The sequence below is a fragment of the Leptonychotes weddellii genome, chromosome 2 (assembly GCF_054177405.1).
Source record: "Leptonychotes weddellii isolate Sample4059 chromosome 2, ASM5417740v2, whole genome shotgun sequence".
NCBI lineage: Eukaryota > Metazoa > Chordata > Mammalia > Carnivora > Phocidae > Leptonychotes > Leptonychotes weddellii.
The window spans coordinates 69,804,001-69,829,132 of record NC_138370.1 but is presented as its reverse complement, the minus strand read 5'-3'; the positions used below and the strand labels follow the sequence as shown (position 1 = coordinate 69,829,132).

Below are 25,132 nucleotides of genomic sequence, written 5' to 3'. Positions count from 1 at the left end.
TTAAATGACTTTGATGAAATGGGGAAATTTCCTATAAAATGAGATAAAAAAGGAAGAGACAAAATTGTATATTTTTAAACCAAAATAAATAATTCACATGCAGAATAAAGTATAATTGACAGGTAAACCTTAACTACAAAAGAAAACAACTGGAACAAAAAGGCCTCGATTTGACCATGAGCAGAATGGGTTGGTAACCTAATGCCCTAAACCAGTCATTCTCAACCAGGGATAATTTTTGACCCACTGGACACATTTGGCAACATCTGGAGACATTCTTCACTGTCATGATTGGGAAGGGGACTACCAGCTTCTAGTGGATAGAAGCCAGGGATATACTACACACAACGAAAGTTTGCCACAACAACAAAAAATTACCTGGTCCAAATTTTCAATATGTTTAAGTTGAGAAACAAATTAAAAAATTATGTGATACAAGAATGTATTAAAATAAATGATAGACATTTAAAGTTTCCCCTCAACAATATTCTGTACCAAATCCTTATTAGAACATTGTATCCTACTTAGGGTATTACCCATTAGAAAATGTAGGTTGTGAATGATTAAAAATAGACTCTACTATAATTGCCCATGTCTTATATTTCTGCTTATGCAAGGAACATTATGTTATTACTCTGTCTCCCACCTATTTAGAAGATGTGGAAATAATTCATGCCTGTTTTGAAGCTGAATTCCATGTCTTAGCTAAGAAAGCTAAGATTCCTGGATTAAAAAAACACTCACAAATATACTACCTGATAAACAGACTGAAAAAGAAATCTGAATAAAATTTAAATTGAATGTTATGGAGAATTAAGTCAGTTCTCAGTTGTGTGCTAAAAGAAAATCTTTAAAAGTTAAAACACACAGAAAAATATAAAATACACCAGAAATACAAATACCACAGAACTCTAAATGAATGAGCCAAAAATCTTACATTACCAACATCAAACTATCCCAAAAGCTCAACATGTTTTAATAATATGCATTTTATAGCTAGAAATGTGGTAAAAATGAAGAATGAGGAATTCCAAATCAAAATAAACAAATTTTCAAGTCACTTTAGAGTAGACAACGGTTAGAAAAGGGATAAGGTGCTGGAAATGAAGTTAGAGGAGATCATTTTAAAAAGTGGGAAATGACAAGCAAGTTTTTGTGGTAAGAAGAGTTTATTTTCATGAAGCCACATTGAACAAAATGACACAGTGGAACCATTTTGTGTGGTCCTGTTCATATTTCCATTGGATGGGCACTGTGCTGATTCTACCATATGCTTTGCAGCCAAATATGACAAAATGTGACTTTAAGCAAAAATATGTATAAAATATTGTTTATTATTTAAATTTCAAAGCAAGTATTACATTCAGAATAAGAACCACATACTAGTTAAGCGTTATAAAACACACCCTAAGTATGTATGGTCATAGCTTTAGTCTAAACATTTTCTAAATGTCTTTGATGAGATAGTTGAATTTATAATATTATTTAATTCATTCAACTGCTCAGTATGACAAATACACTAAATTTCACTTTGATAATACATCATCCAACAACTAAAAGGGTATAATTTGTATTATTGTGACAATGTGATTTGGAAATGGAGAAAAATGTGAGGAGACTTCAGACAAGTCTTTTTACCTCTTAGCCAGTAATTTCAACATCTTGGCCAGCAAATCTTTTTCCAGAAATACCAACACAAAATTAAGGATCCTCCTTAGAGTTTCCCTCCCTAGGCAGTAGGAAGAAGCAAGACTCTATTGTGTCAACTCTTGAATAATCAGGAATTAACCACAGTCAGCATTTTTGCAAATCAATGACTTTCTCACTTTTGAAAATTTCTCTGCATTTTCCCTTCATATGTGGGAATTACCAGTTCTTTCTGTCCCTCCCATCACCTCTTCTATAACTTCTCATGAAGCAAATATTATATCTTATTTTAATTTTTAAATTAAAATCAGGTTAATTTTAAATTAAAATTCATGTTTTTAAACCCCTCTTTTCTTACCTTTTATCATTTTTTATGTTCTGCATTCTTGTTATGTTCTCAGATCTCTTTTAGTTTACTATTCCTTCTTCAGTTGTGCCTAACGTAACATAAACTTCTGTTTAACCTATCCATTGTGTTTTGTATTTCCAATGACGACATTTTTCATTTCTAAAGGTTCTCTTCAGTTATATTTCAAATATACCTTTATTGATAGCATCTTTTAAAATTGTTTTATTTCTTCTTTTATGCCCTTAATTATTTTAATTTCTTTTTCTTTTTTTTTTAAGGTTTTATTTATTTATTTGACAGAGAGAGACACAGCGAGAGCAGGAGCACAAGCAGCAGGAGTGGGAGAGGGAGAAGCAGGCTTCCCGCTGAGCAGGGAGCCCAAGGTGGGGCTCAATCCCAGGACCCTGGGATCATGACCTGAGCCAAAGGCAAACGCTTAACAACTGAGCCACCCAGGAGCCCCTATTTTAATTTCTTTTAAAATATTAGTTGGTGATTCTCTCTCTCTGTCTCTTTTTTTTTTTTCTCACTATTTAAGTCATGGGAGAACAACATTCCAGCCAATGAGTGGATTGTGCGGATATGGGACCTTACCCTCGCACTTCAAATACATATCCGTGCTGAATAAAAAACACAAACAAAATTAAATAGTTGAGTTATAAATTAAAAAAAGAAATGTGCAGGTGCTAAAAATGAAGAAGAAAATTAAAGAAGGGTGTATGGGTTGAATTATGTCCTTCCCTGAATTCATATATTGAAGTCTTAATCCCCAGTACCTGAGAATATGATCTGATTTGGAAATAGGTTAACTGCAGATGTAATTAGTTAAGTTAGGATAAAGTCTTCCTGGAATAGGGTGGGACCCTAATCCAACATGACTGTTATCTTTATAAGAAGGAGAACTTTGGACACACATTCACATGCAGAAAAACACCATGTGAAAGTGAAGGCAGAGATTGGGGGGATGCTCCTACACACTAAGGAACACCAAAGACTGCCAGCAAAACACCAAAAACTGAGAGGCATGAAACAGATTCTTTCTCATAGTCCTCAGAAGGATCCAACCCTGCTGACATCTTGATCTTAGACTTCTAACCTCCAAAACAGTGAGATAATAAATTTTTGTTGTGTTAGCCATGCAGTCTTCTGTACTGTTACAGGAACCCCAGAAAACTAATACTAGGGGTGAGCTGAAGCCAAAGATATGGGGCTTATTAGGTAACCAGGGCCAGTGATGAGCCTTACCATCTAGAAGCTAGGGTTTTAAGCCTGGAAATGAAGGGAACTCAAGGATAGATCCTGTCCCCCAGGAAGGTAAAACTGAGCTACCTGTGTAAGGCCAGGGATCTAGGAGGCCTTCTTTGTAAGCAAAAAGAGACTAGAGAAATTCTATTTACTGAGTTAGAGAAATAAAAATGTATCTTCCTAGAACCTTGGGCAGAAAAAGAGTACATATAAGATCTTACCATCTATGAACAGAGATAATTTTACTACCTCCTCTCAAATTTGGATGCCTTTCATTTCTTTTTCTTGCTTAATTGCTCTGGCTGGGACTTCTACTACTATGTTGAATAGAAATGGTAAAAGCAGGCATGCTTGCTTTGTTCCTAATCTTAAAGGAAAAGTATTCAGCCTTTCACCATTGAGAACAATATTCACTGAGTTTTTCATATATTGTTTTTATTATGTTGAGGTAGTTTCCTTCTGTTCCTAGTTTGTTGAGAGTTTTTATCATGAAAGGATGTTGAGTTTTGTCAAATGCCTTTTCTGCCTCAATTGAGATGATCATAAATTTTTTCCCTTCATTCTGTTATTGTTATATGTTACATTGGCTGATTTTCATATGTTAAATCATCTTTGGATGATTCATGATTCATTCCAGGAATAAATTCCAGTTGGTCACGGTGTATAATCCTTAGAATACACTGTTTGATTTCAGTTTGCTAGTATTTTGTTGACAATTTTTGCATCAATGTTCATAAGAGATACTGGTCTGTAATTTTTTTTTCCTGTCATTTTCTTTTGTATTTTTTTTCCCTGTAGTTTCTTTATCTGGCTTTGTTATCAGTGTAATGCTGGCCTTACAGAATGAGTTAGGAAGTGTTTCTTCCTCTGTAATATTTGGGAAAAATTTGGGAAGTACTGGTGTTAGTTCTTCTTTAAATATTTGATAGAATTCATCAGGGAAGCCACCAGGTCCAGAGCTTTTCTTGTTAGGAGATCTTTGATTACAGATTCAACTTCATTATTAGTTGTAGGTTTATTCAGATTTTCTAATTCTTCATTATTCAGTCTCAATAGGTTTTGCATTTCTAAGAATTTGTCCATTCCATCTAAGTTATCCAATTTGTTGGGATATAATCATTCATAGTACTCTCTTATAATCCTTTTAATTCTATAGAATCAGTAGTAATATCCCCTCTTTCATTTTTATTTTAGTAATTTGAATCTTCTCTCCCTTATCTTCTTAGTCAATCTGGTTAAATGTTTGTCAATTTTGTTGATTATTTTCAGGAAGAATTTTTGGTTTCACTGATTTTCTCTATTGCTTTTCTATTCTTTATTTCACTTATCTCTGCTCTAATTTTTATTATTTCCTTCCTTCTACTAACTTTCAGTTTAGTTTGCTCTCTTTAGTTCCTTAAGTTGTAAAGGTTGTTGATTTGAGATCTTCTTTATTTTTTAGTATAAGTATTTACAAGCATAAATTCTCTGTTAGCACTGCTTTTACTGCATCCCATAAGTTTTGGCATGTTGTCATTTTCATTTGTCTCTGTCTTAGTCTGCTTGGGATGCCATAACAAAATATCATAGATTGGGTGGCTTAACAGAAATTTACTTTTGTCACAGTTCTGGAGACTGGATGTCAAAGATCAAAGTCCCAGGAGAGTTGGTGTCTGATAAGAACTTTCCCCTTGAGTTGTAGACTGCCACTGTCTCACCATGTGCTCACATAAACTCTTCTTGTGCATATGGCGGGGGGGCAGTGGCAGACAGAGCTCTCTGGTGTCTCTTCTAACAAGGACATTAATCCTATTGGATCAGGGTTCCACTTTATTACCTCATTTAACCTTAATTGCTTCCTTAAAGGTATCTCCAAATGCTGCCACACTGGAAGTTAGGGCTTCAACATATGAATTTTGGGGAGACACAAACATTCAGTCTATAACATTCTGCTCCTGGCCCAGGTTGCACCTTCAACATTTTGCTTAGAAATCTCTTCAGCTAAATACCCAATTTCATTGTTCACAAGTTCTATCTTCCACAAAATACTAGAACACAACTCAGCCAACTTCTTTGCCACTTTATAACAAGGATCACCTTTCTTCCAGTTTCCAATAACCTGTTCTTCATTTCCATCTGAGACCTCACGAGAGTAGTCTTTAACATCCATATTTCTACCAACATTCTATTCATGATTATTATTTTTTTAAATGGAGGCTTTCTCTCCAGCTCTCTTCCTTTCTTTAAGAGACCCCACCAGGATCACCACTGACATCCATATTTCTACCAATAGTCTCTTCATGGAAATTTATGATATTTTAAAGCATATATCCCCCAAATCCTACAGCCTTCACCCAGTACCCATTTCCAAAGCCACTTCCATATCTTTAGGTATTTGTTACCACAGCATGCCTACTTCATGATACCAGATGCATCTGCTCAGGCTGCTATAACAAAATACCACAGACTGTGTGGCTCAAACAACAGAAATTAATTTTCTCACCATTCTGGAGGCTGGAATGATCAAGGTCCAGCAGGGTTCAGTTTCCTGGCTTCAGTTCTCTTCCTGGCTTACAGATGCTTACCTTAGTGTGCCTTCACATGGCCTTTCCTTGGTGAGTGTGGAGAGAGAGAGAGAGAGTCTTCTCTGGTATTTCTTCTTATAAGGAGACTAATCCTGGTAGATTAGGGCCACATGCTTTTTACCCCATTTAACCTTAATTACTTCCTTAAGGGTCTCATCTCCAAATACAGCCATACTGGGGGTTTTCAATATATGAATTTTAGAGGGACACAAACATTCAGTCTCTAACAGTCTCTGTTTTCTAATTCCCTTGTGATTTTTTCTTTGAGGTTGACCCACTGATTGTTTAATTTCCACAAATTTGTGAATTTTCCAGTTTCCTTCTGTTATTGATTTCTAACATCATCCTGCTGTGGTCAAAGAAGATACTTTGGGGCGCCTGGGTGGCTCAGTTGATTAAGCGACTGCCTTCAGCTCAGGTCATGATCCCAGGGTCCTGGGATCGAGTCCCGCATCGGGCTCCCTGCTCTGAGGGGAGCCTGCTTCTCCCTCTCCCACTCCCCCTGCTTGTGTTCCCTCTCTCGCTGTGTCTCTCTCTGTCAAATAAATAAATAAAATCTTTAAAAAAAAAAAAAAAGAAGATACTTTGTATGATATCTATCTATATTTTAAAGTCTATTCTAAGTTTAAAGTACATGACCTAACATATGTCTATCCCAGAGACCATTCCATGTACACTTGAGAAGAATGTGTATTCTGTTGTTATTGAGTAGAGTATCCTATATATGCCTATTAGATCTAGTTGGTTTATTTTGTTGTTTGAGTCCTCTAGTTTCTCACTTATCTTCTGTCTGGTTGTTCTATTCATTATTGAGAGTTGAGTTTGAAGTGTATTGTAGAAATATCTCTCTCTCCCTTCAGTTCTGTCAGTTTTTGCTTTATATATTTTGATGGTCTATTATTAGATACATAAATGTTTATAATGGTTTTATCTTTACTGTATTAAACCTTTTATTAATATATAATATCCTCCTTTGTCTCTTGTGACCTTTTTTGATTTAAAGTCTATTTTGTCTGATATTAGCATAGCTACCTCTGCTCTCTTTTGGTTACTATTTGCATGGAATACCTTTTCCGTCCTTCCACTTTCAACCAATTTATGTCTTTGGATCTAAAGTAAGTCACCTGTAGATAGCATATAGTTGGATCTGTTTTGTTTTGTTTTTGAGAGAGAGAGAGTGAGAAAGAGTGCAAGTTGGAGGTGTGCAGAGGAGAGGGAGAGAGAGAATCCCAAACAGGCTCCACACTTAGCACAGAGCCCAAAGCAGGCCTTGATCTCATGACTCTGAGATCATGATCTAAGCCAAAATCGAGTTGGACACTTAACTGACTGAGCCACCCAAGGGGCTCCTGGATCTGTTTTTTAATCCATTCTACCAATATCTATCTTTTTATTGGAAAGTTTAATCTATTTACATTTAAAGTAATTGTTGATAAGGAGGCACTTACTTCTGTCATTTTGCTGTTTATTTTCTATATGCCTTATAGCTTTCTTATCCTTCATTTGTTGCATATGGTCTTTTTTCTATTTAGTTCATTTTGGGGGAGTGAAATGTTTTAATTCCCTTCTAATTTTCTTTTATGTATATCCTATAATCATTTTCCTTGTAGATATCATGGAGATTACATTTAACATCCCAAAGTTATAACACTGTAATTTGAATTTATAACAGATTAACTCCAAAAAGATACAAAAGTTCTGCCTTTTATAGCCCTATCCCCACCCCTTCAGTTAATGATGTCACAAAATTATGTCTTTGTACATTGTATGTCCAAGAACTTAAACTAATAATTGTTTTTTAAAAATGCACTAGTCTCTTAAAGTTATGTAGAAAACAAAATGTGGAATTACAAGTAAAAGTTACTTTAACACTAGCTTTTAGATCAATAAATTTAAAAAAATATATTAGTCTCACATAAGTCATGTGGAAAATAAAAAGTGGAGTTAATAGACTACTGAGAACTTTTTTTCTTCATTCAGTTTCAAGTTATTATCTAACATCCTTTCATTTCAATCTTCAGGACTCCCTTTAAGACTTCCTGCAGGGCAGGTCTAGTGGTAAAGAATTCTCCCAGTTTTTGTTTACTTAGAACATCTTAATTTCTCCCTTACTTCTGAGAAACAGTTTTGCTGCATGTAAGATTCCTGGTTGACAAATTCTTTCTTTCACTTTGACTATATTGGCCCACTGCCTTCTGGCTTCCAAAGTTTCTGGTGATAAATCTGCATATTTACTGAGGATCTCTTGTGTGTAACCATTTACTCTCCTCTTGCTGCTCTCGAGATTCTCTGTCTTTGACTTTTTGGCAATTTGATTATAATGTGTTTTGGTGTGGAGCTCTTTGATCATCCTACTTGGAATTCATTGAGCTTCTTGGATGTTTATCTTCATGTCTTTCATCAAATTTTTGAGGTTTTCAGCCATTATTTCTTCAAATGATCTCTCCTTCCCTCTCTCTCTCTCTTTTCTTTCTAGGACTCCCACAATGGGTAAGTTGGTCCACTTGATGGTGTCCCACAGGTTTCTTAGGTTCTCTTCACTTTTCTTGTCTTTTTTCTTTCCTGTTTTTCACACTCGATAATTTCAACTGTCCTATCTTCAAATTCACTGAATCTTTCTTCTGCCTGTTCAAATCTGTCTTTGAATCCCTCTAGTAAATTTTCTGTTTCAGTTATTATACTTTTCAACTATAGAATTTCTTTTTTAAAAAAAGATTTTATTTATTTATTTGACAGAGAGAGAGAGCACAAGCAAGGGGAACAGGAGAGGGAGAAATAGGCTCACTGCTGAGCAGGGAGCCCAATGTGGGACTCGATCCCAGGACCCTGGGATCATGACTTGAGCCGAAGGCAGACACTTAACTGACTGAGCCACCCAGGCGCCCTCAACTACAGAATTTCTTTTTGGCTTCTTTTTTGGTTTTCTATCTCTTCAGTGATATTTCAATTTTGTTCATACATTTTTTCCTGGACTTTTCCCACATCTTCCTTTAATTCTTTGAGTATCATTATGACAGTTGTGTTGTCTAGTACGCCTGCCTTCCAGTCTTCCTCAAGAATAGTTTCTTTTTGTATATTTCTTCCCTTTGAATGGGGAATACTGCTTTGTTTCTTTATATGCCTTGAGGAATTTTTGTTGAAAAATGGACATTTGAATCTAATAATGTGGTATCTCTTGAGATCAGATTTTCTTCTTCTTCAAGGGTTTGCTGGTTTTTTTTGTTTGTTTGTTTGGTTTGGTTTGGTTTGGTTTTGATCCTTGTAAGTTATCTCCTTGCTGAGGATCACTCTGAGATATAAACAAGGTCTTTTCAGGTCTTTTCTGAGCCTGCACCTTTCCCTGGGCATGTGCAATAACTTTCTAATTTCCCCTGGATATGCAGCTGCTTTTGAATGTCCTAGTCTTTAATGTGTGGCTTCCATAGGGGAAAAAGATAAAAATAATGGGAGGTCAATGAACAGGGGTGCCAGCTCATCAGTTCCCTGGAAGCCACTTGAGCCAGGGGGGTAGAAGCTTACAACAATGGAGGGGGGTGGTGCAACAATGGCTGGCCACTTCTGTGTCTGTACTTCCATGACTAGAAGCAGCAATCAGAACTCAATATCAGATCTTCAATATTTAAAGGAAAGGGTCCTTAATGCCCACCCTGGCTCCTGCAAGTTGCACGTAAGCTGCTCTAGGATCATGTGCATAGATGTTTGCCTTGGCCTGGGGAGTGGAAGATGGGGGAGCTACCACTGTGCTAAGAGTAGAAATTGGTTGACATGAACTGTCCAAGGCTTCCTTTGGAAGCTGCAAGCCTTCAATAGACTCCAAGGTTCCAAAATAGTTACATCAGACAGATTTTGCAGTGTGATTATTGTCTAGGTGAAAAGAGAGATTTCTCACGCTTCCTACTCCATCTTCCTAGAATCCTCCTCTCCAGCTAAATATTTTTGAGAAATGAAGTCTGCAAATATAACATTGCTGTGAACTGAAGTGTTTTCTTTCTTTTAAAGTTAAAAAAAAGAAAAAAGAAAGAAAAAGAAAAAGTTAACCACCTGTTTCTACTTGAAGAAATTCTAGAGTGCAAATGCATTTATATAGAATACTCCCTCATGACATCATTTAAAAAACCATGGTCTGACATCACATGATTCCTATAACATACAAATATTCTTTTTTTAAATATTATTCTAAATGATGCCAAGATTTTGTGATTCAAGATGTGGAATTAAAGGAGAGAAATGAGATCTTTAAGTAAGAGAAACTTACATGCAGGTGAAATCTGGACTCTGAGAGAGCTGAATTCATGCTGTATCTTGGAACACAAATGAAATATAATTCCTTCCTTCCTTTCTTCCTTCTTTTCTTCCTTCCTTCCTTCCTTCCTTCCTTCCTTCCTTCCTTCCTTTCCTTCCTTCCTTCTCTCCTTCCTTCCCTCCTTCATTAAACAAAGTTATTGTATACCATCATGTCCCAAGCACTGTCTTAGACACTAAATATACAATAATGAACAAAAAGACAAAGTCTCTTCTTAATAGAGTTTACATTTAGACAGACAAAAAATAGTAAACACAACAAATAAATTATACATTATGTTCAAAGGTGATAAGTGCTATGGAGAAAAAATATAAAGCAAGAAAAGGGAATGAGGAGTGTCAGGGTGGGTAAAAGTGCAGCTATTTCTTCCATAGTGTTTAGGGAAACCCTCACTGTAGTAAATAATCTAATATATTTGAATCATAGTCAATTCAAGAGGTAGTTAAACCTTCCTTTCAATCAGTTAATATACAATACCCAAATTAGCCTAACTTTCTCCACCTGGAGAATCTTTTGATCTTTTTTCTTATTAAATTAAAATGTACCAAAATGCTGTGCTTGTTGCTTAGTGGGTGAGGCAGTTTGATGTAAAAATAACCTGAATAAATACCCCTCCCCCCCCACCCCAGAGGTGTATGCAATTATTAGAGTGATTCTTTAAAGGACTTGTTAAAATGCCAAAATAGTGCCATGGAAAACATGTGAAATAAAGATTTAAGTTTTCTTAATGAAAAAAAAAGTGTTTAACAAGGGTTTATGGGGTTTTATAAAAACACCTTAACACCTTACAGACCTAAGGGGGAAAAGGCTCTATTTAAGTATCATGCACCAATAGCAGACCACCCAATGCTGATGACTAGAAGCCTCAAACAGACCCATCCTTGGGAGCCTATGTGGAGACCCTAATTTTATGGTCATTTTAATTGTATTTAGGTTATTACCTCATGCCCCAGCAAACACCTACAGTATTTAATAAAAATGAGCACAGAACAGTGTTCTAGTTAAAGTATGTACCAAAATCATAAACTAAGTATGCTTCACCATAAATTAACTGGGTGTTTAGTGTTTCTTTGCCTTTAAATTATATTTATTTTTCTTATAACATGGTATGCTTCACTATATACCAAATCAATGTTAATTGACTTAGCATTTAGACACACTCTTCTATCTCTAGCTCATACACCCACAAACACACCTGCCCTACATATTATAAAGTGATAAGTACAGTTAATCAACCCTCCAGATATTCAAAAGAATGACTATATTAGATCACCAGAGCTGAAAAGCAAATCTTGAAAAGAAAAGAAAAAGGAAACACATTTAGTATCTGTCTAGGGTCCAGCTATAGCGCTACTATAGTTACAGCAAAGTTGAGTCAGATATAAAGAGTTGTGGTCTTCCTCTGCAAAACAAAAGGGACTATCTTGAAAAACCAGACTCCTTCATTTTGTATTTGTCTATAGTCTAAAAATTGGATTCTTAATTTTTTGCTTCAGTGCTCTGCAGAAAACAATTAATAGATGAGGGCAACTTACAGAATTTAGAATTGATGTTCTTTACTACCACCATTGTCTGACTAGATATTCCAGCACAAGTCCCCTAATTATCAAATTTGTAGCTCCTCCTATTTCCTTACCTGGTCATTCCATAGCCCATCAAATTTAGATCTGTACAATCTCCCCCCTACATCACACTAAAGGAGTTCTTGTTTAAGTCTCCTGAAATCTCCTAATTGCCAACATTGCTGGGTTTTTTTCAGTCCTCAGTTGATTTGACTTCTCTGTAACTTCTACCTTACGGAGTACTTCTTCCTCCATGAAACTCTCCCTGACTTGGCCTTTCACACCACCACCATCATGGTTCCCATCCTCCAGTCTTAGAACCCCTTCTCAGTTTCCAACATAGGTTTTTTTTTTTCTCTGACCATCTTTTGATTATAGATGATCCTATATCATCCTACACATTTTTCTCTTTTCACTCTGCAAACACTCCTTGAGTGACTCTATCTATCTTAATCTATGGGCTATATGGTTATAATTCAAATTGAATGTGTGATGTCCCCTCCTCCAAGAAAAACAGATTCCTTCCTCCATGTTCCCTATTTCAGGAAAGAGAGATATCACCTACCAAATGCTGGTGCCAGAAACCTAGATGTCCTTTACCTCTCATGTAGGATTACCAGATTTAGCGATTAAAAATATAGGACCTTCAACTAAATTTTAATTTGAGGTAAACAATGAATCATTTTTTAGTATTAATACTTTCCAAATACTGAAATTTAACTGAGCACACTGTATTTTATCTTGCAATTCTACCCCTACATCTAATCAAACATCAAGCTCCTAAATATTTCTCAAATCTCTTCATGACCCTTTATTTCCCATTGCCTCCATCCTATACCTACTCACCATTGTCTATTGCTTAGATCTCTAAAATAGCCTTCCAGTCAGACTCCTTGAATGCTCCATGACCCCTTAAAATCCATTTTCTACACAGCAAACAGAGTGATATTAAAAAAAAAAACTGAATTGGAAAAACAAACATGAATTCTATCATGATATTCATCTTCTTATTTCCCATTAACAAATCCCTTAGTATTATCACCTCAATGCTGGCCTCTGCCTACCTCTCCAGCCTACATTTTAGTGATTCAATTTAATTTATTATGTTTTGGCCACAATTATCTTTTATTTCAATTCTTCAAATTCTTTTAGAGCCCACCTGCCTTCACACATACTACTATTTCCACTGCCCTGGACTTTACAGACCACTGATAACAGAATTCATAATGTATTGAGGTGAAATTCACATGGAAGAAATTTAACCATTTTAAAGTGAACAATTCAGTGGAATTTAGTACAATCACAACATTGTGCAACCCCCACCCTTATACTGTTGCAAAACATTTCTATCACTCCAGAGTAAAGCCTTTTACTCATTAAGCAGTTTCTCCCCATTCCCAACTTTCCTTAGCTCCTGGCACCCACAAACTGCTGTCTCCATGAACTTGCATATTCTAGATACTTCATATACATGGAACCATATAATATGTGGTCTCTTGTGTCTGGCTTCTCTCATTTAACATAATGTTTGGGGGGGTTCATTCATGTTATGGCATGTATCAGTTCTTCATTACTTTTTGTAGTTGAATAATATTCCATTGTGTGTATATACCACTATTTGTTTATCCATTCATCTGTCAATGGAGCTTTGGGCCGCCTCCATCTTTTGGCTATTGTGAATACTGCTGCAAAAAACATGCTGGTACATGTACTTTTTTGACTACCTGTTTTCAGTTCTTTTGGGTATATATCTGAGCATGGAATTGTGAGTCATAGGGTAACTCTGTAGCTTAACTCTTAACTTTTTAAAGAACCCCTAAACTGTTTTCCATAGCAGCTGAACCATTTCACATCCCCAACAGCAATGTATGAGTGTTCAAGTTTCTCCATATCCTCATCAACACTTATTATTATCTGACATTTAGATTATAACCATCCTAATGGGTGTGAGGTGTATCTCATGTGGTTTTGATTTACATTTCCCAGTGACTAATGGTTTTGAGCATCATGTGTATTTCACAGAGAGAGAACATATAAAGCTTCTTGCCTGTTTGTATATCTGCTTTGGAGAAATGTCTATTCAAGTCCTTTGCCCCATTTTTTAACTGGGCTGTTTGTCTTTTTGCTGTTAAGTTGTAAGAGCTGTTTATGTATTCTGGATATAAAACCCTAGTCAGATATGTATTTACGAATATTTTCTTCCATTGTGTAGCTGTTTTTTTACTTTCTTGATAATGTCCTTTGATGCACAAAAGCTTTTGATTTTAATAAAGTCTAATTTTTTAAATGAGGTAATTATTTTTATTTATTTTTTTTGAGAGAGAGAGAGGGAGGGAGGGAGAGAAACGCACGAGCAGGGGAAGGGGTAGAGGGAGAGAATATCTAAGCAGACTCCTACTGATTGTGGAGCCTGATGCAGGGCTTGATCCCACATATTGTTCCACTCAGGACCTGAGTGGAAACCAAGAGTTGGATGCTTAACCAACTGAGCCATGCAAGTGCCCCTTTAACGAAGTCTAATTTATCTGTTTCTTCATCTGTGGCTTATGCTTTCGGTGTTAAATCTGAGAATCAATTGCCAAATCCATGGTCATGAAGATTTGCCCCTACATTTATTTCTAAGAGTTTTATGGTTTTAGCTCTTATATTCATATGGTCATTGATCCATTTTGGGTTAGTTTTTATACATGATGTGAGGTAAAGGTCCAACTTAATTCTTTTGCATGTGGATATCCAGATGTCCAGCACTATAACAGAATGTTCCCCTATCCTCTTCCCCATCTCTTCCCACCTCCCCTTTCCAGTCCCTATATATCTTTCAGGGCTCAGCTTAAATGTTTCCTTCCTTGTATACCTGCTCCCACCCTCTCAGATGTTATTCTATTATTTAGATATTTAATAGATATTATTCTATTATCCCTATTATATGTCCACATTTCACCATGTGCTTAATTTCTGTCCCCCCTGCTACATTATAAGCTCCAGGAGGTTAAGACTATGTCTATCTGATTCACCATTACATCCCCATTGCCTAGCATGGTGTCTGCCATATATATTTACTGAATTAATAAATGTTGGTTGCATCACCCACTTCCCATAATTTATCCCCAACCCAGGCCTCTTCTCAATCACACTTAAGGATCCTTTATTTAATGAATATAAAATCTTTCTCTTGTTTCTAAGTTTCTGTCTAAATTTACCTATGCTCATTCTTTGCTCATTCCTTCAGAACATGCTCAAATGTCACTTCTGTAAAGACTTAACCTGACTTCTATAGCTACTTATTCACTCCTTTACAGCACCTTGTAGCTATTTCTCTAATAGCACTTAATATGTTATATTACAGTTAACTGTTATAGGTCTGGTCCTACACTAGGCTATAAATTCTTCAATGGGAGGGAACAACCATCCTTTCATTTATTTCTTCCAGTGCCTTACACAGTGTCAGATACATAGTAGGATCCCAACAAATATTTATTAAATAAATGGAAAAATGAATATGTGATTAGTGAAAAAAACATGAATCAGAATAATTATTATTTTTCTGTGTCCCCATAACTGCAAAGACCTGAAAGTTGCCTTAGGATAGCTCAAGTCTCCATCATAATGGCCATTTGTGGACCTACTCTTCAAATTTGCTGTTTAATTATATAGAAATCAAACTCCTGGGTCAATGAGCTTTTGAGATAAATTATTAACAGACTTTTTTGAAATTTCCTAGATGCTTGGTACTGTGTTTGGTGCTATGGGACAGAGAAAAGAAACATAAGACATGATCTTTGCCCTTATAATTTAGATTAGTGGAAAAGACAAACTGAAATGAAATGATTAATGAATTATAAAACAATTAGTGGATGATATAAGAATAGTCTATAACTAAGTACTAATCATCTCACAGCTTAACACTATAAATGCAATTGAATTCAGAAATAAACAAATAAGCTTTTTAATCTAAGAAAACATTGTTGCAGACCTAATACTGTAACAGGTTCTGTGCTAGGTGCTGGGATATGGACATGAATAAAACATCCCTTTGTTAGTCAAAAACTCCTTTGAGTATCTCAATAAAATTATGAATCCTCTCTCTAGGAAAATGAATACACACTAAACATACAGCCATACACACACACACACTCACAGCAATATTGTAAACAATATTAGGAGATCATGAATCAAGAATGTCTGATCTGGAGGATTTGTCTAGGAAATATAAAATGATTAAAGCCTAGAAGAAATTAAGCTTCTCCATTGTTTCTTTTCTTTTAAAGTGCTTTGCTGTAATCCACGTTTAAAAGCAAAATATTTAGGGGCGCCTGGGTGGCTCAGTCGTTAAGCGTCTGCCTTCGGCTCAGGTCATGATCCTAGGGTCCTGGGATCGAGCCCCGCATCGGGCTCCCGGCTCAGCAGGAAGCCTGCTTCTCCCTCTCCCACTCCCCCTGTTTGTGTTCCCTCTCTCTCTGTGTCTCTGTCAAATAAATAAAATCTTAAAAAAAAAAAAAAGCAAAATATTTATTATGACTAGAAATAACAACAAAAAGATTCAAGAGTTGGTAAACAATTTCTACTCTATGGAGAAGTTATATTCTATCCAAAGAAGGCCACTTCAGCTGACAGGTGCCATCCTAACGTGGGTTCAGCAATGTCTGATTTTGAAATTTTTCAAGAAAAGTCATAAATCCAGATTTTATGTGAACTCTCCTTCTGGTTTTTAAATGTTGGTGCTGTGTAAGAGACTCTTCTGTGCGTTTTCAACATCCATTCTCCCCTCCTTTCTTACTAACAGAACTCCAATTTTATTCTAGCCACAATGTCCCAATTAAAAGTTGACACTTCCTGGCCTCTTTTGTTGATTGGGTAGCCAGTGAAATGTCAGCAGAGTTTTCAGGTGACTTCTAGAGAGTGTTGAGTCACTTGGGCCAGATGCTCTTTTTGCCCTTATTCCTTTCTACCTTCTTCCAGCCTGAAATGTGGACGTGATGGCTGGAGCTATGACAGACATATTGGACCATGGTCTGAGGTCATGACATGACTTTGAAAATAGAAGCTATGAGTTAGGGATGGTAGAGCACAAAGATGGGTGGTGTCTAGGTCCTTGATGACTATGACATTTCCATTCCACCCTAATTGCCTACTTCTAAACTACTTTTACATAATAGAAAAATGAAAAAAAAATCAACCCTCGTTTCAAATATTTTTTGGAGAAGCGGTGTTTGTTTTATGCAGCTAAAAAAATTCTATTATTTCATATTTTCTTTTTAAATACAAAGTGAACCAGTAAAAGATATCTGTGATCTATATCCAGCTAACAAGTCACCTACTTATGAACCCTTGCTGGGGACACAGAAAGCACATTAAAAATTAATGTTATAGAAGTAGACATATATGCATATGTATATGTATGTATATACATGCATATATTTCCCAGCTCTGTCCACTGAGAGGCCTAGAAGCCATGACACTGCAGTAGAAATTAACACACCAGGTACCCAGATCTTGGTTTTCAAATGTCATTCTCCTCAAGCAATAGAAAGAACGAGGGCTTTGGAGAGAAATGGCTGATTCCAGGACCAGGGCAGGGGAAATACAGGATGAGTTGGAACTTTCTGCCAGAAAGTAAGGAAGTAATAACAACAGCAACCACAAAATTATGTGAGCTTGTTGAAAGGACACAGGAGCCAATTTCTGGAGGCAATCTGATGGCTAAATATGGGGCAACTTGAACAGGAAATTAGTAATGATAGTAATAGATACAACCCATAGAATAAACATTCACAAGTCCATACTGATATAAATAATTGAATAAACAAGTAAATGTGGAAGAAGAGACAGATTTTTTTTTTTAAGATTTATTTATTTATTTTAGAGAGAGAGAGTGGGAGGGTGGGGCAGGCAGAGGGAGACAGAGAGTGGGAGAGGGAGAGAGAAACTCAAGCAGACTCCATGCTGAGCATAGAGCCTGAGGTGGAGTTCAATCTCACCACCCTGAGATCACGACCTGGGTGGAAACCAAGAGTTGGACGCTTAACCAACTGAACCACCTAGACGCCCTGAGATAGCTCTTTCTTATAGCAGAATTCCAATGAATAAATGTAGGTTGAATGATGGAAATAAGACAATTACCATTTGGCAATACCTGAGTTAATAATTATTGCAGGCTAGAATAATCAATGGATTAAAAAATTAGTAAGCAAAATTACGGTAAAAAACAGGGTATTACATGGTCTCAACATATCTTTCATTAATACTTATTAATCACAAAGGGGAAATCGTAAATTTAAGTGCAGAAATCTAGGAGACAACTTCTCAACCAAGTGATCAAAATTAACATCACCCACAATGAGACAAATCAATATCATGTATCTCCTGATACGATGCCTGAGAAAGACATTACATTACTTTGGTGGTATTCTTGCCAAGAAGGCATAATTCAACATGCATGTTTCAACATGAGGAAACATCAGACAAACCTAAATCAAAAGACATTCTACAAAAATAACTGACCAGAACTCTTCAAAAGTGTCAAAGTCACGAGCAACAAATGAAACCTGAAGAACTGTCCCATGTCACTAAAGTGACATGCCAATTAAATGCAATGCACAATCTTGGATTGGATCCTGGACCATAAAAGTGCTTGAGTGGGACAAATGGCAAGATTTGAAGGAAGACTGTAAATTAGTTAATAATACTGTTTCAATGTTAACTTACTGTTTTTGATTACTGTACCATGGCTATAACATATTAATATTTGGGGAAGCTGAATAAAGGGCATATGGAAAGTCTCTATTTTTGTAACTTTTTTGAAACTCTGAAATTATTTCAAAATAAAAAGTTTTTAAAAAACCTAACAGGTGTGATACTGAGATATAAAAAGAAGTACATATATGGTCTTTGTCCCTGTTTTCTGGTTTACAGCTCCTATATCCCTTGGAATCTCCAAAATGATGTGTCTTTTTGTATGCTAACAAAACAACTGGTGGCTGGGGGCTCTTGATAGCTCAGGATGGGGGCTGGTTGCCAGGGAAACCAACCACATGATTAGAGGGTTGGATCTTTCAGCCCCACCCCCAGATCTCTGGGGAGGGGGAAAGGGAGGGTCTGGAGTTAACCACTAATGGCCAATGATTTAATCAATCATGCCTACTTAATAAAGCCTCCATTAAAAATCCTGACCGTAGGGTTTACAGAGCGTCCAGGTTCCTGAACACATCTAGGTGGGCTGGGAGGGTGGCCTATCTTGTTTTATGCATCTTTTCCAACTGGCTGCTGTTGAGTTGTATCCTCTTATAATAAATCAGTAATCTACTAAGTTAAGCACTTTTCCTGAGTTCTGTTGAGCCATTCTGGCAAATTATCAAACCTGAGGAAGGGATTATCAGGACCTCTGATATATAGCCGCTTGGTCAGAAGCACAGATAACCACCTAGACTTGCAATTGGCATCTTAAGTGGGGCACAGTCTTGTGGACCAGAGCCCTTAACGTAGGGGGTTTACACTAACTCCAGGTAGTTAATGTCATAATTGAATTACAGGACATCCAGTTGGTGTCCAGAGAGTTGGAGGATTTCTTGGTGTACAAAACCCACAGGCTGGGTGTCAGAAATGCTGGTGTGAGTAGAAGAAATAGTTTTTCCTCTAATAGGTTAATGGTTATGCTAACATACTATCCTTTCTGTCAACACTATGCTATTCATGTCTAATAGAGTTGGCTATCTATCTCATAGAATATTTCTAGAAAAGTTTTTTTCAAATAATTTTTAAGTAGATCACTGACAGCGGGTATCTCTGAGTTACCAATGCTATCTTGTGATGACAACCTCAGACCTCTACATAAAATATCCTGAAATAGCATTCAGTATGTTTTGAGGTGGGCATAGTATGATACAAGTGGAATCTAAGAACAATCTACACGGCAATGGTAAGACAGAATGATTAGAAAGGAGGAGGGGCATGGCCAGGTAACAGACTATGATCTAAATGAGAGTGGAGGAGGATTTGAACTCTGGTTAGCAGTCAGTATAGAAGGGGGGTCGTTCACATTTTAAAGTTCAGGATTTGAAATTTGAAAAACAAGGAAGGAGCCACAGATGCTAGTTATCATGGAAAACAGCATCTTGATAGAAATAAAGAAATTGGGAGGGACATATGATGAACCCAATTTTGGCCATGTTGAACTTTAAGCAGTGAGAGAACATTTGGAGATATGAGGCTCGAACCCAGAAAAGAGATTCAAGCTGGAAGTACATTTGGGTGTCACCAGCAAAATGTTAATTGCTGAAATCATTAGAATGTATGATCTCTTCGATGGAAAAATTGCAACAAAGAAAATCAGGGAAACAAGGGCTACAGAGGGGAAGAGACTAAAAATGGGCTCTTCTGAGACTTTTATGCCCAATTATCAGCAGAAAATGTGATCACTTCAGTTTTAAAATTACAGCAAGCAACTTTTGTGATGGTACCTGCCTCTCAATGATCCTCCATCTCTGGGAATGCTTATGGCCACAGGGGTGGACGCCAATGGCCATGCTGCTTCATGACCCTGCACCTTGGGCACTGATGAAGAGAATATAAACCTGGTGCAAGGGAAGGTATTCTCTCTCTCTCTCCCTCCCTGGCATTTAAAACTTGAAATGGAAAGACAATGCTCCTGGGAGTCACATTAATGGTACAGCCCCATAGTCAACCAAGTCCTATCCCTAAGGTCTCTGAAGCTTCATCCCTAAGGTTTGGTTTTTAATTCTCCATAACACACCAGTATCTTTCCAACAAATGCCATGACTCCCATTTTTCCTTTCAGGTACTTGAGATCAGTTTCCTTTGCTTTGAACAAAACAATTAATGCCCCTGTCTTACTCCATTCAGGCTGCTATAACAAAATACCAGAGACTGAGTAGCTTATAAACAACAGAGATGTATTCCTCTCACATCTGGAGGCTGGGAAGTCTAGGATCAAGACCCTGGCAGATTTGGTGCCTGGTGAGAACCCATTTCCTCGTGAACAGACAAAGGGTTCAGCCCTCATGACCTAATATCTCTCAAAGACCCTCCTCTGAACACTGTAACACCAAAGATTAGGTTTCAACATATGAATTTGCCCAGTGGTGGGGGAGGACGGGGACCAAACACTGTAACAACCACAAATATTTAATGACCACTCCCTCGGTGCTACTCAAACTTTAGTGTGGATATGAATCACCTAGGCAGCTTGCTAAATGTAGATTCTGATTCATTGGGCCTGGGGTGGAGTCTGCGATTCTGCATTTCTAACTAGCTTCCAGATGATGCCATTACTGCTGATCTGAAGACACACTTGAAGTAGCAAGGCACCACATGATACTAGCTCTGTCCTCAAGGAACGCATAGTCTGGCAAAGCAGACAAGCCATATGCCCGTGAAATGAATAATTCAGCATATCACTGTGCAGCATAAAGTACGCCGGAGTGATTTTAGATTTGGCTCTGTTTAAACCTACTGTGTTTAAACTTGCAAATCACTGAATCAAACTGGACCTCAGTTTCTGCATCTGTAAAATGAGAGTGACAGGATGATTATCATGTCCTTCTCAACTGCTAAATTCAATCTGTGATTAAAATTAAGGTTAATTACACAAACAGGGATAATACTAACTTACACAATTACCCATTATATGTGTGTAATAAGAAAAGAATTATTTCTAATAAAAATACACATTTATTGATTTCAAAAATGTACACAAAATATTGAGTGGAAAATCAGTTTAATTAACAATATATATAATATTGTCTGATTTTAAATTGTCTTTGAATTCATGGTTAATTCTAACTCTTCCTCTTTATCTGTGTTTTCTACTATCAATAGGTGTATTTTTATAAGAAACCCCAAATCTATAAAAGTTAGTGCCCATCCTTGTCAATCCCTGACTGTCCCAACCCTACCCAACTGCTCCCCACCTGAGTCCTGAGCGGGGAATAGCTCGGTCCGTCAATATGTTTGAAGCTTCCTTCTCATGACTGAGCAGAATCTGGAATTAGTTTGTCCAGTGTTCCTGGAGGTAAATTGAGACCCCCGGGAACTGAGCTACCATTTCATCTGACTGGCCTCCTGCCCAGCTTCTGGTTTTCACCCTAGCTCCCTGTTGGGATAGGAGCCCAGCCCTGAACCCCAGCCAAAAAAGCTGTAGCCCTTGCTCCACTTAATTCTTGCCAGCCCAGGAGACAAACCCTGCTAGGGGTACCACCTCCACTACCATCCCAGCTTCCCCAGTTGCTAGATTGTCTGCTTTAGCCCTGGGAGACCTCCCAGAATTGCAGCTCAGATAATGGGATATCCAGCAAAACCTGAGAAATTCTCCCCCAGGCCTAACACATTAGCCTGCCAAAAGCTTTTACAAATGACTTCTTTACATTCACAAGTAGAGTGACTAGAAATACAGCAACACGTCTTGCAGGCTAATTCACTGTACTGACAAAAATAGCAGCTATAGCTTAAGAGGTAAAATGTATTTGCTATTCAGTCATGGTAGGAGCACACACTTTAATATATATCTCCATGCTTGCATTATTGGATGATTTGTGATCATATAACATCTTTGGGACTTGATCTCCTCATCTGTAAACTGATTGGACAACTCTCAAGTCTGTTCAATGAAAATTCTAGATAAATTTTTTTACCAAGCAATTATATTCACTTTTTGGACCCATTCTGTTTCTCCTATAGTGTTCTTACTGCTAAGTATAGCCATGATCTCACATGACTTTTTTTTTTTAATAAGATAGAGCAATCCTTTATTTTTAGACATTTGCACAAAGAAGTTTTCAGTAAGTCAACTTTACAGCTGAAGAGAGAACATGAAAATCAGCTTCCAGCCATCAGCTCTGCATAGAGCCTAGGATCCTCCTTGCCCAAGTGGTGAGGTGGAGGTGTGTATTTAGCTTATCCTGCTGTCTCCTGGTGTCACTCAGGCATTTCATCATTTTCTGCCAAAGGAGACATTGTAGGAGATCATCAAATTCAATCTTGCGCTTTCTCTGCATGGTACCACCGATTCCAGGTGCACATTCTATCCATTTTTTTTTCCAAAAGCATGGCATTGACCTGGAATCTGGTTAGGCTGCTCAGCACTTTGGACTGTCATCCAATGATCTAAGTTAAGGCCCAGCCTTTTCTGCACATCAAAGAAAGGCATGGTGGCCCACAAGGGTCTCCTCACTGGCTACTGCTACTGGATGGTCTCTCACACTATTTTATAGTTAGTTCTACATGTGAGTTGTTTCCCTATGACTTCCTTGAAGACAGAGGTTTTGTTTTACTTGATCCTTGTAGCTGAGTTTCTTACACGGTTATTAGCTCACAGTAGGCTTCAGTAAACACTGAGTGAAATGCAAACATGAATAACTAAGTCACAAAACAACACCCAAAATACTCCACACATGAGCAAACTTTGTGAAATAAGTTTTCTTTATGGTTCTTAACAGTTCCTTACATCCTGAAAAGTCATTTTTAGATGAAATCAGTCATGTTGAACTTCATCAGAGCAACCTTAAGATCTTTTGGCTATGTGATAGTAGGAAAATGGAGGGGCAGGGCTATTTGATGAATTAATATAGTCTACCTTCTTCCAAACTGAGGGTTCTAGAGGGGAGGGGGATGGGAGGATGGGTTAGGCTAGTGATGGGTATTAAAGAAGGCACGTACTGAATGGAGCACTGGGTGTTATACACAAACAATGAATCATGGAACACTACATCAAAAACTAATGATGTAATGTATGGTGATTAACATAACATAATAAAAAAAATAAAATCCATATAGCACTTGGAAAAAAAAATATAGTCTACCTTCTTCAAAAGGAACTTAGGGCAGTTCACAATGCCCCACAATGCGCCAAAAGAGGTGGGAACTGGCAAACTTCACCTGAGGCCCAGAAGCCCTGAAGCTACCTCCCCAGAGAGAGAACTGCTCACATGAATTTGCATGATAAGAACAGAGGCACCCAAAAAAGCACCAGAACATCAAGGCAAATGACGAACATGTCAGGCTAGTGCGGGAGCTTGAGCGAGGCTGTAGTAATTTTCTTCCTGATGAACTGACCTCAAAGATTCCTTGGGTCACTTGAAGAACATTTGGTAAAATATGTAAATACTAGTTTTTCTTCTTACCTCTAGTAGAGAAAAAGTACTTTGATAGCCTAGCAGAAAAGAGAGTTGTTAAAAAATAAGTTTCAGAAAAAGGTAAAGTCATGGTTCCCATACAGCTATTAAAATGAACATGGGTTAAAGAATTTTTTTTAATCATATGATATGAGGGAACCAGGGAGATGTTATAAACCAGTTCAAAGGAAAAGTCAAAACAGCACAAACTCATAAGGATTAAAGGAACGTTGCAAATAGGGCAAAACTAGTTTTTCCATGTGGTAGAGGAAGTAAATTAAAATTACTGCTGGATCAGACATAATATATGGATCTTTTAGTTCCCTACGACTTACAGAGTGGTAGAATAGCGCAAAGACAATGCACTGGGCTACAATCTGATCATCTGGAAGAGCATGCTGTGGATAAGGTTAGTTTTCCATCGAAACACAAAAGTTTTTCTACAGCGTTGACTCGACCTTCAGCCCTAACAGCTTTCTTTAACCTAATAGATGTTTCGGCTGTGCTTTGGCAAGCAAATTGCTGTCATTTCATAATTGGATTCTCAACTGGTATCTGAGATGCCAATATTTCATAGTGTTTATTAAAATAATGCCACACATGTAGCAGAACAAACCTTATGTTTTTAAAATTCTGAGGAACCTGACATTCTCTACCTCTGAGCAGAAACAGGACACAGGGTTTTCCTAATAAACAGGGCCAAATTATTTTCTCAAAACGTAATACTGATTCTGCTCAAATACTCAGGTGTGTATTCAGTTGACACCCTAGGGTGCTGTGCCATGAGCTACGGAAGACAGTCTGGGCTGGAGAAGGTTTGAAGGCTGGTGTTCTCTATTACCAGGCTTTGTTCATACTTGCAACAACGGCTTCAGGAGTAGCATCTCCCTGATGGGCCCACGGTATTTCCACAGCTTTAGAACTGTTCTCACTGGTGTCTGTGCTCCTTTATGTCAGCTGCCCAATTGGCAGAAACAAAGGTACAGCCCTGCAAGGAAGACTCTAGAGGCAAAGGCAGGAACAGATTTGCAAGCTGAACACTTCTTCCCTCTGCCACCATCCCCTGGCAAGCAGTGACCTCACCCCTTGGTCATCCTCCTCCTGCACCACCATGGGAGTCTCCCCTTGTTATCCTACTTCAACCCAGGCACAGGGGAGCCTTTGTTCACTATCCTAACTTGTTTTGTGGGTGTATCTGTTCTTTGGACTTCATTCCCTCAGCTCCCTCCAGGAGCTCCGCTCAACTCCCTCCTGGCCTGCACCACTCCTTCTCAGGAATGTTTCTCTTATCTGTTTTCCAGTCAAGGCAGTTGGCAGCTTTACTCAGAATCTAAAGA

At 37.5% G+C, this 25,132-nt stretch overlaps 1 protein-coding gene and 1 pseudogene across 1 annotated transcript in view; both read right to left on the bottom strand.

The window, feature by feature from the left end:
• The window catches only part of ANAPC10 (anaphase promoting complex subunit 10), a 217,524-nt gene that overhangs the window by 86,418 nt on the left and 105,974 nt on the right, over positions 1-25,132 (bottom strand). The window lies entirely within an intron of this gene.
• Positions 18,558-23,109, bottom strand: LOC145720318 (NADH dehydrogenase [ubiquinone] iron-sulfur protein 5 pseudogene; annotated as a pseudogene).